Genomic DNA, 12196 nt, shown 5'->3' with positions numbered 1-12196 from the left:
GATGATTCATGCTCATTAATGCACTTAAGAAATGCCATTATGCAATGTTGCAAGAATTAAGGTTCACAACTCATGCTTATACTTCTCTTAGGCATTTCATCAAACAAGTAGTGTGCATACATACACTCCACATTATCTATAATTCTATCCCTCTCCTGAACCATCCAAAATGGGAGAAAACTCCCTCACCAAGCTATAATTCCTGCCATAACATAACACTTCCAAAGAGATTTCTCAATCTCCTCCAATTTCATCTCAAACTACATTCTCATCACACATCACACTTCTCAATTGAAGTGTATTTAACAACCACAAAATAAATACGCATCTCAACCCAAGTTCTCAATAACATAACATATATCATGCATAAATAAATCTCTACTCAAAGGAATTCTCAAATATCAACTTGGATTGGGATTTACTTACCTTGTAATGGAGAGATTTCACTCACACTTTTCCTTTTCCTTAATAACTTGTCTCGTCTCTACAACTTTAAACAATAAACCATAAGACTTCAATGTACAAATATATGCAAAACTTCACATCTAAAGCAAGGATCCTTACCTTAGGATGCTTTAGATTCACCTTCTACCCCAACTTACTCAAAAAGCCCTCTAAAATTCTTGAAATGTTGAAAGGAAACTTGAGAGGAAGTGGTGAATGGGAATGGCGGTGGAGAAGAGAAATGAAGGGTTTGTGAAGCTTATTCCCTTTTTAGCTCAAAATAGATTCATTCATTCCCATATTGCCCTTGCTCTTTCTTCAAAATTTCATCTTTATCCTTTCAATCATTACAATCACACCCCCACTCTAAAATATTCTCCATAAAATTTTCTTACATTTTACTCCCCACTTTTCCTGCTAATTAAGGGTAGAAAGGTCATTTTGCCCCTATGGAAGAATTCTCTAGAAACTTCAATAAATGTTTCAGCTGACCCGTAGCCACGGCGAAGACAATTCTGTCGCCCTGGCGAAAACTTACAGAGCCGACACTGCAATTACAAACCAATGTCGCTGCAGCAAAGACTATTCTTCAGTCTTCGCCACGGCGAAGACTGAATTTCCAAACTTCATCAAAACTCAACCAAAATCAGGGCAAACATTCAACTAACAAACTCATCAATCCAACTAAGGGCCAACCAACTGAAAATAACAACATGCAAGCTCAAATGAGAACAAACTATAAACATTCAAGCACTACAACACAATTTAACTACGTACCTTAAGTGGGGCGTTACAATTCTCCCCCCTTAAAAGAATTTCGTCCTCGAAATTCACACAACTAACTCCGGGTAACGATTATGCACATCTTGCTCTACCTCCCATGTGGCCTCTTCGACCTTGTGATTTCGCCAAAGGACCTTTACTAATGGAATGCTTTTATTCTGGAGCTCTTTAATCTTTCGGTCCAAAATTTGTACTGGACGTTCCTCATACACAAGGTTCTTTTCTAAGTAAACATCATCTACTTTCAAGATATGGGAGGGGTCACTTACGTACTTCCGAAGCATCGAGACATGAAACACATCATGCACCATGTCCATACTAGGTGGTAGAGCCAATCTGTAGGCCACCTTTCCAACTTGTTGCAATATTTCAAATGGACCTACATATCTCGGTGCTAACTTCCTTTTGCTTCCGAAGCGCATTACTCGCTTGTAGGGGGAAACTTTCAGAAACACTTTATCGCCCACTTGGAAATCAATTTCTTTTCTCTTCAAATCGGCATAACTCTTCTGTTAATCTTGGGCTTGTTTCATTCTATTTCTGATTAACCTTACATCCTCTATCATTTCTAAGTCACCTCTGGCCCAAGAGCGGTACTCAACTCATCCCTTTCGCCGATCTCATCCCAATGTAGTGGAGACCTACATCGTCTACCATACAAGGCCTCGTAAGGCGTTATCTTAATTGTATACTGATAACTGTTGTTGTAGGCAAACTCCACTAAGGGTAACATCTCATGCCAAGATACTTTATAATCCATACAACAAGCTCTCAACATATCCTCAAGCACCTGATTCGTTCTCTCTGTCTGGCCATCTGTCTGAGGATGATAGGCAGTACTGAATGCTAAACGGGTACCCAAATTCCTCTATAAACTCATCCAGAAAGCTGAAACAAACCTGGAATCTCTATCTAACACTATTGTCTTGGGCACACCATGCAACCTGACTATCTCCTTAATATAAATCTGAGCCAACTGATCTGTCGCGGTGCTATCCTTTACTGGAAAGGAAATGGGCTGACTTGGTTAACCTTTCCACAATCACCCATATAACATTATACCCTCTCTATACTCTAGGGAGACCTGTGATAAAATCCATTGAAATACTTTCCCATTTCCACTTGGGAATACTTAGTGGCTGAAGTAACCCTGACGGCCATTGGTGTTCTGCTTTTACCTGTTGACAAACTAGACATTTAGCTACAAAGTCTGCAATATCTCTCTTCATACCTGGCCACCAATAGCCTTTCTTTACATCTTGATACATTTTGGTTGCTCTAGGATGAGCAGTGTATGGCGTGTCATGAGCCTCTGCAAGTAGTCTCTTCCTCAATTCATCATTCTGAGGGATACACAACTGATTCCTGAAATAGAGGACACCATCTATTACTTGAAACTCTGTTGTCTTGCCCTCATGCACTTGCTGAACTATTCTCTGACACCACTCATTAGCCACCTGCTTTTCTCTGACTTCCTTCAGCAAAGTAGACTGAATCTTTAACTTGACAATCCTTCCTGGAATCACTTCAATCTATTCTTTGCACAATTCTTCTATCAGCTCTTTCTGCTTAGTGAGCCGAGACAAATAAGCTTTTCTACTCAAGGCATCGGCTACTACATTGGCCTTTCCCGGTTGATATTTGATCTCACACTCATAATCCTTAACCAGCTCTAACCACCTTCTCTGTCTCATATTCAGCTCCTTCTGTGTAAAGAAATACTTTAAACTCTTATGATCGGTGTAGATATTACTTTTTGCACCATAAAGGTAATGCCTCCAAATCTTTAGTACGAAGACCATGGCTGCCAACTCTAAATCATACGTAGGGTATCTTGTCTCATACTCTTTCAATTGCCAAGAGGCATATGCTATCACCCTACCTAACTGCATTAACATAGCACCAAGTCCTTGCAATGAGGCATCTGTATAAATATCATAATCTACACCCTCCTGTGGTAACACTAACACGGGAGCTATCATTAATCTCTTTTTCAACTCCTGGAAGCTCTTCTTACATGCTTTTGACCATACAAAAGGAGTTCTCTGTTTGGTAAGTGTAATGCCCCACTTGAGGTACGTTGCTAATGTTTCTCCTTTTTGTTCTTATTTGAGTCGGTTTATTAGTACTATTTGTTTGATTGGCCTTTGATTAAGTGGTATGTTGAATACTTGCCTTGAAATTGGTTAAAAATAGAAGAAGTTTAGTGTTCCAGGCTTCGCCAGGGCGAAGAAGAATCTTCGCCGTGGCGAAGAGGTGTTGAAGCTGGGGAAGTTGCTGGATAGTTTCGCCGCAGCGATAGAAGCTTTTTCACCGCGGCGACGGGCTGTTCAAAATGTTGGTTAAGTTTTAGATATTTTCTTCCCTAAGGGCAATTTGACCATTCTACCCCTAATTAGTAGGAAAAGTGGGGAGTAAAATGTAGGGATTTTGCTTGGAGAATATGTTCATATGGGGTTGTGTTTGTAATGAATCAAAGGGTATAGATGGAATTCCCAAGGAAGAGTAAGGGCAAAATGGTAATGCTTGTGCATAAATTGTATTAAAAGGAATTAAGTCATTGCAAAACCCTTCATTCTTCTTCTCCACCGCCACTCTCCTTTTTACTTTCTCTCAACTTCTCTTCCAATTGTTCAAGGAATTTTAGAGGGCTTTTGGAGTGATTTGGGGTAGAAGATCAATCTAAGACATCCTAAGGTAAGGATTCTTGCTTTGGATGTGAAGTTTTGTGAGATTTTATGTATATTTGAATATTGAGGTCTCTTGGTTGAATTGTGTAATTGTTTAAAAGGTAGAGGAAATCAAGCAAACCAAGAGAAAGGAAGAGCTAGTGAGATCTCTCCATCACAAGGTAAGTAAACCCCAACCCAAGTAGAGATTTGAGAACTTTCTTGAATAGAGAGTTAATTGCAATTATGTGTGTATGTATATACATGTGATATGCTATGTTATTAAGATTCAAATGGAGATAACTATTGCTTTATGGTTGTTCATACACTTTGATTATGAGAAGTGAGATGTGGGTTGGGAATGTAGTTTGAGATGGAATTGAAGGATATTGAGAAATCCTTTTTAGAAGTGTTATTCTATGACAGGATTTATGGCTATGTGAGGGAGTTTTCTCCCATTTTGGATGGTTAGAGAAAGACATAGAATTATTGTTATAGTAGAGTCTTGTTATGCACTTGAGTTGTTTGATGAAATGCCTAGTAGAGGTTTAAGTATGAGTAGTGAACCTTAATTCTTGCAACATTGCATGTTGACATTTCATAAGTGCATTAGTGGAGATGAACCATCCATATGCATTATTTGTGCATTGAGAAGTGACTTAAGAAGAGTAGAAAACTTTGTGTATGCACTTGCTTTATGAGTAGAGAACTTTGTGAATGCAACTACTTTACGGGTAGAGAGAATGAGAAGTGCTAGAGTAGAGAAAGTCATTAGAGACGGGTTGATGCTTTGTGATCGTCACCCGATATTTAGTGGAAACGGGTTGATGCTGTGTGATCGTTACCCGATATTTAGTAGCAATAGGTTCTGCTTTGTGATTGTCACCCGATAGTCATTAGAAATGGATTGATGCTTTGTGATCGTCACCCAAAAGTCATGAGAAACGGGTAGGTGTTTTGTGCTCTCCACCCGATAGTTATGAAAACCGGGTAGATGCTTTGTGATCCCCACTTGGTAGTCACTAAGAGCGGGTTGCTGCTGTGTGAACTCCACCCGACAGTCATGAAGAGTGAGATGGTGTTGTGTGAACACCATTCGGCCGTAGCTCCGGTAAGATGAGGCCATAACGTTAATAGAAAACAATAGAAAGAAAGTGTGAGGAAGGAATTAAGAAAAATAGTTACGGGGATAGACAGATATAGAGTTTACTTACTGACCATTATTTTGTGCTCACCCCGTCATTTTCCTTTGTGAATGCAGGATCTAGGTGATGATGGAGTCGTAGGGGCGTCAGCAAGCGAGAAGCAATAGCTACACTGTTTCTCCTGTTTTTGTCTTTTAAATGGCATTTTGTAAAATAATACTCTTTGTGTGTATGAAAGACTTATTACATATAATAAAAAGAAAAGATTTTTGGGTCCATTTTCTATTATGATTAAGCAAGCATTTTACTAGTTTACAGCAGTTGTTACAGTAAGAGCTGTCAAAGATTTAGCCAACTGGGCGAACCCTGCTACAAATCGCTGGTAGTAACCTGCTAGGCCTAGGAAGCTTCTAATCTCTTTTACTGTCCTTGGCCTTTGCCATTCAAGGATTGCCTGTATTTTACTCAGATCCACCGAAATCCCTTCCTTAGACACAGTATGACCCAGAAATATCACTTGATCAAGCCAAAACTCACACTTAGAAAATTTTGCATACAACTTCTTTTCTCTCAGCCGTTGCAACACTATTCTTAAGTGTTGCTCATGCTCTTCTCTTGACTTAGAATAAATCAAGATATCATCAATAAAAACCACTATAAACCGATCCAAATAATCATGGAATACCCGGTTCATCAAGTTCATAAAAACTGCTGGGGCATTAGTCAAACTAAACGACATCACTACAAACTCATAATGCCCATACCTTGTACGAAAAGCAGTCTTAGCCACATCTTGCTCAGCCACTCTTACCTGATGGTACCCTGACCTCAAATCAATTTTAGAAAACACTGCGGCTCCTTTTAACTGATCAAACAAATCATCAATGCGAGGTAGCGGGTACTTATTCTTCACTGTCACTTTATTCAACTCTCTATAATCGATACACATCCGTAGTGACCCATCTTTCCTCTTCACAAACAAAATTGGAGCTCGCCAAGGAGAATGACTCGGTCGAATAAAGCCTTTGTCCAAAAGCTCTTGGAGTTGCTTCTTTAATTCCTAAAGCTCTGATGGGGCCATTCGATAAGGGGCTTTGGATATTGGTGCTGTCCCTGGTGATAGTTCAATACTAAACTCAACCTCTTTGTCTGGAGGCAAACCCGGTAACTCTTTCGGAAACACATCTAGAAAATCTCGAACTATTGGCACCCTCTGAATCTCTGGCTGTGGAACATCACCACTCTACACTATATGGGCAATATATCCGGAACACCCCTTTCTCAACATCTTTCTAGCCTTTACACTGCTAATTAATATACTCAACTGATGACCCTCTCCAAAACTAAACTTATCTCCATTATCGAGATTAAATCTCGCTTTCTTCTTCCGACGTTCAATCTCTACCCGATATCTCCCTAGGAAATCTATGCCCAATATCACATCAAAGTCGGGCATATAAAAAACTATTAGATCAACTCTTAAATCTCTACCCTGGATCATTACAGACTCTCCTGACAACATTTCTTGTGTCAGAACACTAACCCCATCGGGTAACTCTATCTTAATGGGTTGAGTCACTCTAGTAGGTTTCAAAACTAACCTCTTAATCATCCCATACGATATAAAAGAATGAGTGGCTCCTGAATCAATTAAAGCATACAAAGGAACATAATGGAATAATAACTGACCAATAATGGCTGATGGACTAGCTTCTGCTTCACCCTGTGCCACTGTAAACACTCTAGCATTTGTAGTACCTCCAGAACTCTGTGCGGGTGGTGGAAGAGGAGCTTTACAATCTCTCATCAATTGCCCTGGCTGTCGGCATCTAAAACACACCCTATGTTCCCTCAGACACTTTCCTAAGTGGTTCCTCCCACATTTAGGGCAAAGAGGAAACCCTTTCGTTTGGGGCCGCTTATTCTTCCATTCGCTTCTGTTCTGTCTAAACTAAAACTGCTTCTTCTAATTCTTCATTTCTTTGCCTTTCACACCCTCTAGTTTCTCTCTCTGCGGGGCGGAGGGTGGGTCACTTGGTCCTCCTGTCGAGGAACCTACTAAGAGAATTTTGTTCTCGAAGATTTCCGCCCTCATTGCTCGTCTCAAGGCCTCACTATAAGTTCGAGGGGGATCAGAACTCGTCATTATATCCCCAGCTATCTCCGGCTTCAACCCATGTACAAACTTATCTCTTCTTAATGCTGAAGTACTAACTATTCTGGGTGCAAACCTTGCAAGGGAGTTAAATTTCACAGAGTACTCCTTCACGGTACTAGACCCCTGCTGCAAGGTAATAAATTCTTGGACCTTCTCATGAGCTCGATCCTCTATTCTATACTCAGCCTCAAACTCTTGCCTGAACTCTTCCCAAGTCATCGTTGCCACATCATGGGTTTCTTCCATTAATTCCCACCAAATTCGAGTATCACCCCAAAATAAGAAACTTGTATACCGGATCTTCTCTCGGTCCGTCATGGGGAATAAACCTGTTGTTCGCTCTACGGACCTAAACCATTCTTCTGTTATTACTGGGTCCATAGTACCCTTAAACTCTGAGGGTTGATGTTGACTGGGAAGACCATAAATTGGTTCAACTCTGTTCTGTACTGGGGGAGGTACCGGTTGTCCTCTTTCGACATTAGTAGTTGGTGGTACCTGCACGGGGGTTACAACTCTCCCTTGGGTTTCTGCCATAACTTGTTGTATAATCCCCCGAACTCTAGCTTCATCCAAGGGAGGGGGCATAGCTTCTGGTGGGTTAGACGATTCTCCCTCATTCATCACACCCTTATCACGCTTTCGAGTACTACGTCTCATCTACAAAACAATATTTTATCAATTTGAGAAACACTTATAGTAAGGAAAGATTAACTCACACAGTCGGTTATCAGACATTGTGGCGATAGAATAGTACACTGTCAAATCCCAAAATCTTTGCTTTAATACCAAAAATGTAATGATTGCTTTATACTAGGATACTCATAGAAATATATCAAGTAGAATATATGTATATTAACAAAAGTAAATGGGCCCAAAATTTTATTTTATTACATATAAACATTATTTATACAAAACAGAATATCATTTACAAAATGATATTAAAACAGTGGATAGTGTAGCTATTGCTCCTCGCTTGCCGACGCCCATCCAACTGCATTCTCACCTAGATCCTGCAACCACAAAGAAAACAACGGGGTGAGCACAAAACAATGCTTAGTAAGTAAATCCTCTACTCGACTGTCCTCGTAACTCTTTCTCTTAATTCTTTCCTTACGCTTTTTCTCATCCCATTTATTTCTCTTTCACATAGCTCTCTTTCTTAACTTCTGCTATAGGTCACGGCCTCATCTTACTCAAGGCATGGCCGAGTGGAGTTCACACAGCACCAACCCACTCTTCGTGACTTTCTGGTGGAGATCATAAAGCACCAAACTGTTTTTCATAACTATCGGGTGGAGATCACAAAGCACCAACCCATTTTTCATAACGATCGGGTGGAGATCACAAAGCACCAACCCGTGTTTAGGGTTCTTCTCTTTCTCTCTACTTTTAGAGTAGGTCATTCACACAGTTCTCTACTCTTCCTCAAGCTAGTATTCATAGTGTAGCTTAATTCTTAGAGTAGTTTATTCACAAAGTTCTCAACTCTTTTTTAAGCTACTTCTCAAATGCATAATTAATGCATATGGATGGTTCATGCTTATTAATGCACTTAGGAAATGCCATTATGCAGTATTGCAAGAATTAAGGTTCACAACTCATGCTTATACTTCTCTTTGGCATTTCATCAAACAACTAGTATGCGTACATACACTCCACCTTATCTATAATTCTATCCCTCTCTTAAACCATCCAAAATGGGAGAAAACTCCCTCACCAAGCTATAATTCCTACCATAACATAACACTTCCAAAGAGATTTCTCAATCTCCTCCAATTTCATCTCAAACTACATTCTCATCACACATCACACTTCTCAATTCATGAAGTGTATTTAACAACCACAAAATAAATACTCATCTCAACCCAAGTTCTCAATAACATAACATATATCATGCATAAATAAATCTCTACTCAAAGGAATTCTCAAATATCAACTTGGATTGGGATTTACTTACCTTGTAATAGAGAGATTTCACTCACACTTTTCCTTTTCCTTAATAACTTGTCTCTTCTCTACAACTTTGAACAATAAACCATAAGACTTCAATGTACAAATATATGCAAAACTTCACATCTAAAGCAAGGATCCTTACCTTAGGATGCTTTAGATTCACCTTCTACCCCAACTTACTCAAAAAGCCCTCTAAAATTCTTGAAATGTTGAAAGGAAACTTGAGAGGAAGTGGTGAATGGGAATGGCGGTGGAGAAGAGAAATGAAGGGTTTGTGAAGCTTATTCCCTTTTTAGCTCAGAATAGATTCATTCATTCCCATATTGCCCTTGCTCTTTCTTCAAAATTCCATCTTTGTCCTTTCAATCATTACAATCACACCCCCACTCTAAAATATTCTCCATAAAATTTTCTTACATTTTACTCCCCACTTTTCCTGCTAATTAAGGGTAGAAAGGTCATTTTGCCCCTATGGAAGAATTCTCTAGAAACCTCAATAAATGTTTCAGCTGACCTGTCGCCACGGCGAAGACAATTCCATCGCTCCGGTGAAAACTTACAGAGTTGACACCGCAATTACAAACCAACGTCGCTGCAGCGAAGACTATTCTTCAGTCTTCGCCACGGCGAAGACTGAATTTCCAAACTTCACCAAAACTCAACCAAAATCAGGGCAAACATTCAACTAACCAACTCATCAATCCAACTAAGGGCCAACCAACTGAAAATAACAACATGCAAGCTCAAATGAGAACAAACGATAAACATTCAAGCACTTCAACACAATTGAACTACGTACATCAAGTGGGGCATTACAGCTTCTGTCATCTTTGGATTGATTCTCTCATAATAGTTGATAATATGGCTGGAGGTAGGTATTCTAATTCCGCATTAAGCACATATGTATTCAGTTTTATTTTTTTACACTCAACTCCAAAAAAATCTAGAACCATCTTTGTATTTAATTATCCATTACCGTAGTAGGTAGGATTTGTATCCTGTGTTCATTTTATTTACCTAATCTTTGAAGGATTTAAAGACATATGGCAATCACATTATCTAACCGTGAGGATTAATTATTCTAATTTATTTTCTTTTTTACAGCTAAAAGATGTTTTTAACTTTCCTTTTTAGTAATTTAATTACTGTAAAACATTGTTTGCACAAATACAATTTATATGTATGCCAGATTTTTCTATTCTTTTGCACACGCAATTCTCATACATTAATCTAATTTAAAGAAAAAAAGATTTGACAAATTTATATTCCGATGAAAATCAAAGTCCAAGAAACATAATTGTACTTGAATAGACATAGAACAAGAAATTTTATATTTTAATAAAAATAAAAATCCAAGAAACATAGTTCAACTTGAATAGATTAGAACAAGAAATTGCGTTGGTTGTATTGATCCAACAAAGTTGAATTGAAACTGAAGAGTGTATTGGGCGACAACTGCATTAGAATCCTAACATTTTTTTCTTTTAAATCTGTTGATGCTTGATTTTGGACACCAATGACTCGCACGTGCAAAGTACTAAGAAAGTCTTAGAAATTACACGTGATGGATCCATGAGATTTGAATATGGTGCTGAGAATATATATGTTGCAGAAACATAAATAGAAGATTGGCAATAGAGGTTTTTAAAGTGGTTCGGATGCTTAAAGCAAATCCTACATCTACTGTTATTGTATTATTCTCTGGCTATTTCTATGATATTGCCCATAAGGCATATAAGGATGGAGAAAAGTTTTATTTACAGAGAGAAATAATGAAGCTCAAATCTATGCCTACCTCTCATCTGCCCAACCTCTCATTTTCGTGAAGAGAAGTGCCAATTTATACACCTCTAAGGTCAATGTATTGAGTTTTTTGCAAGTTGCCTTGACACATGGACAACTCTCATCCGTTCTTCTCTTAAAATGAGATAGGGTTGGTATAAGATATCTTTGAGGCGGCATGGTCTTGATAGGAAGTACAATTTGTCTTTTAAGCACTTATTGAGCTGACATCAGCGTGACTTTTTAGGCATAACACCCCCCCCCCCCCCCCCCCGGTTTTTGGAGCGCGTAATCACTCTTCAAAAACTCAGGTCTTTGATCTGAATGGCTGTCACATTATAGGATGTAGTCTCGAATTGAAGAGCTCGAACTATGCTAGGCATGATCGGGTGCCGAGAGCTAGGACTGCAATCTAAGAGCTTGGAGCAATCCGAAACTGAGCGCGATCTAATAACTGTCATGAAATGTCCAGTAGATGAATTCTTGGAGAGCAGTAACATCAGAAGCCAAAACATAGGGTTTAGAGGCCTTAAACAGATAAGCCAACTTAAAACAGCCATGACTTTTGATTCAGGAGGAGTTTTGGGACCCGTAAGATATCCACGAAAAGCTTGTTCTGAGCTCTACGTTGTGGAAATTGGGGAACTTAGTTGGGGCCATTTTCAAGGCCAAAATCCACCGTTTCAGCATGTTTCGAGGCTGTTTTGAGTTTTCTATGCGTTTTTTTTTTATACTGACAACTGGTCGTGATCTGAGAACTAAGAATTGATCGCGATATGAGAGTTGAGAACACGGCCTAAAGCTGTTCACAACATCAAAGCTAAGAGTTGATCACGATTTGAGAGCTAGGAGCTAATCGCGATTTGATAGGAGCTAGACCTGAGAGTCTGAGGTATGCGATCTGACCGATCTAATGCATACAATCTCAAGTGAACAAGCAAGCTTATGAGCTCAATCAGAGAGCATAAGGAGCTCGATCAGAAAGCGTGGAAGGAGTTTGATCAGAAAGCATGAAGCTTGATCTGAGAACATAAGGAGTTCGATCAGAAAACGCGAAGCTTGATCTGAGAAATCAAGATCAACGATGTGAGCGTGCAATCAACGATCTGTCCACGCAATTGGAGAGCTAAAGATCAGCGATCTAAGCATGCGATCAGTGATTTGACCACGTGATCTGAAGCTGAAGATCAAGACAATCTGAGCGTACGATCAGCGATCTGGCGACACGATTGAAGAGCTAAAGATCAGCGATCTGAAGC

The sequence above is a fragment of the Pistacia vera genome, unplaced genomic scaffold (assembly GCF_008641045.1).
Source record: "Pistacia vera cultivar Batoury unplaced genomic scaffold, PisVer_v2 Contig146, whole genome shotgun sequence".
NCBI classification, from domain to species: Eukaryota; Viridiplantae; Streptophyta; class Magnoliopsida; order Sapindales; family Anacardiaceae; genus Pistacia; species Pistacia vera.
The sequence above is the reverse complement of the archived record's forward strand: the minus strand, read 5'-3'. Positions refer to the sequence as shown.